Consider the following 2,500-nt stretch of genomic DNA (forward strand, 5'->3'; position numbering starts at 1 on the left):
TCTATAGGTGTTAATATGTACTGTAGTATCTATAGGTGTAACAGTACTTGAGGGTCCAATGTATGCAGTAGGAGGGCATGATGGGTGGAGCTACCTCAGCACTGTAGAGAGGTGAGTCGGACCCTGGTCATATGACTTTACAGGTCTGGTCATATGACTTTACAGGTCTGGTCATATGACTTTACTGGTCTGGTCATATGACTTTACAGGTCTGGTCATATGACTTTACAGGTCTGGTCATATGACTTTACAGGTCTGGTCTGGTCATATGACTTTACAGGTCTGGTCATATGACTTTACAGGTCTGGTCATATGACTTTACAGGTCTGGTCATATGACTTTACAGGTCTGGTCATATGACTTTACTGGTCTGGTCATATGACTTTACAGGTCTGGTCATATGACTTTACAGGTCTGGTCATATGACTTTACAGGTCTGGTCATATGACTTTACAGGTCTGGTCATATGACTTTACAGGTCTGGTCATATGACTTTACAGGTCTGGTCATATGACTTTACAGGTCTGGTCATATGACTTTACAGGTCTGGTCATATGACTTTACAGGTCAGTGTCTCTGTCTCTCTCTCTCTGTCTCTCCCTCTCTCTCTGTCTCTCTCTCTCTCTCTCTCTCTGTGTCTCTCTCTCTCTCTCTCTCTGTGTCTCTCTCTCTCTCTCTCTGTGTCCCTCTCTCTCTCTCTGTGTCCCTCTCTCTCTCTCTCTCTCTCTCTCTCTGTGTCTCTCCGTCCCTCTCTCTCTCTCTCCCTCTCTCTGTGTCTCTCCGTCGCTCTCTGTGTCTCTCCGTCTCTCTCTCTGTCTCTCCGTCTCTCTCTGTGTCTCTCTCTCTCTGTGTCCCTCTCTCTCTCTGTGTCCCCTCTCTCTCTCTGTGTCCCTCTCTCTCTCTGTGTCCCTCTCTCTGTCTCTCTCTCTCTCTGTCTCTCTCTCTCTCTCTCCCTGTCTCTCCCTCTCTCTCTCTCTCTGTCTCTCCCTCTCTCTCTCTCTGTCTCTGTCTCTCTCTCTCTGTGTCTCTGTCTCTCTCTTTCTGTCTCTGTGTCTCTCCCTCTCTCTCTCTGTGTGTCTCTCCCTCTCTCTCTGTGTCTCTCTCTGTGTGTGTTTCTCTCGCTATACACTGTGTGTGTGTGTGTATATGTGTTCCAGGTGGGATCCTCAGGCTCGTCAGTGGAGCTTCATCGCCAGCATGTCAACACCTCGATCTACTGTAGGAGTAGCTGTACTCAGCGGAAAGTAGGTACACACACACACACACACACACACACACACACCGTACTGGGGAGAGGGAGGGAAGGTGGGTGTCATACAGTATATATGAGGGCTTTCGAGCAGGTCATGCTGCGGGAACAGGCTTTCTGTTAGTATTCACTGGTGATGCTGCGGGAACAGGCTTTCTGTTAGTATTCACTGGTGATGCTGCGGGAACAGGCTTTCTGGTAGTATTCACTGGTGATGCTGCGGGAACAGGCTTTCTGTTAGTATTCACTGGTGATGCTGCGGGAACAGGCTTTCTGTTAGTATTCACTGGTGATGCTGCGGGGACAGGCTTTCTGTTAGTATTCACTGGTGATGCTGCGGGAACAGGCTTTCTGTTAGTATTCACTGGTGATGCTGGCTTTCTGTGTTGTGTTGAATATAATATAAATATATGAATACAGATATGAGAGAGAGAGAGATGGAGAGACTCGTCTGATGGAGCTCCAGGACTCGTCTGATGGAGCTCCAGGACTCGTCTGATGGAGCTCCAGGACTCGTCTGATGGAGCTCCAGGACTCGTCTGATGGAGCTCCAGGACTCGTCTGATGGAGCTCCAGGACTCGTCTGATAGAGAGACTCGTCTGATGGAGCTCCAGGACTCGTCTGATGGAGCTCCAGGACTCGTCTGATGGAGCTCCAGGACTCGTCTGATGGAGCTCCAGGACTCGTCTGATGGAGCTCCAGGACTCGTCTGATGGAGCTCCAGGACTCGTCTGATGGAGCTCCAGGACTCGTGTGATGGAGCTTCAGGACTCGTCTGATGGAGCTCAGGACTCGTCTGATAGAGAGACTCGTCTGATGGAGCTCCAGGACTCGTGTGATGGAGCTCCAGGACTCGTCTGATGGAGCTCCAGGACTCGTCTGATGGAGCTCCAGGACTCGTCTGATGGAGCTCCAGGACTCGTCTGATGGAGCTCAGGACTCGTCTGATGGAGCTCAGGACTCGTGTGATGTACTGCTTCCGTACCGCCTCCCCTGTCCTCTAAACACACATCCGTCTATCGCTAAAGGGTCTCCCAATCCATGTGACTGTGACAAACCGAGAGGGGTTGTTCCCCCCAGACCGAGGGAGGTTATCCACCCCCCACCCCAGACCGAGGAGGTTATCCACCCCCCACCCCAGACCGAGGGAGGTTATCCACCCCCCCCCAGACCGAGGGAGGGGTTATTCCCCCCCCCCAGGCCGAGGCAGGGTTTTAATTCCCCCCAGGCCGAGAGGGTTATTCCTCATT

General features: G+C 51.4%; 1 pseudogene; it reads left to right on the forward strand.

The window, feature by feature from the left end:
• LOC135531039 (kelch-like protein 5) overlaps positions 1–2,500 on the forward strand; it is a 37,844-nt pseudogene that overhangs the window by 28,237 nt on the left and 7,107 nt on the right.

This window comes from Oncorhynchus masou, unplaced genomic scaffold (genome assembly GCF_036934945.1).
Source record: "Oncorhynchus masou masou isolate Uvic2021 unplaced genomic scaffold, UVic_Omas_1.1 unplaced_scaffold_1498, whole genome shotgun sequence".
In the NCBI taxonomy this organism is placed as follows: domain Eukaryota; kingdom Metazoa; phylum Chordata; class Actinopteri; order Salmoniformes; family Salmonidae; genus Oncorhynchus; species Oncorhynchus masou.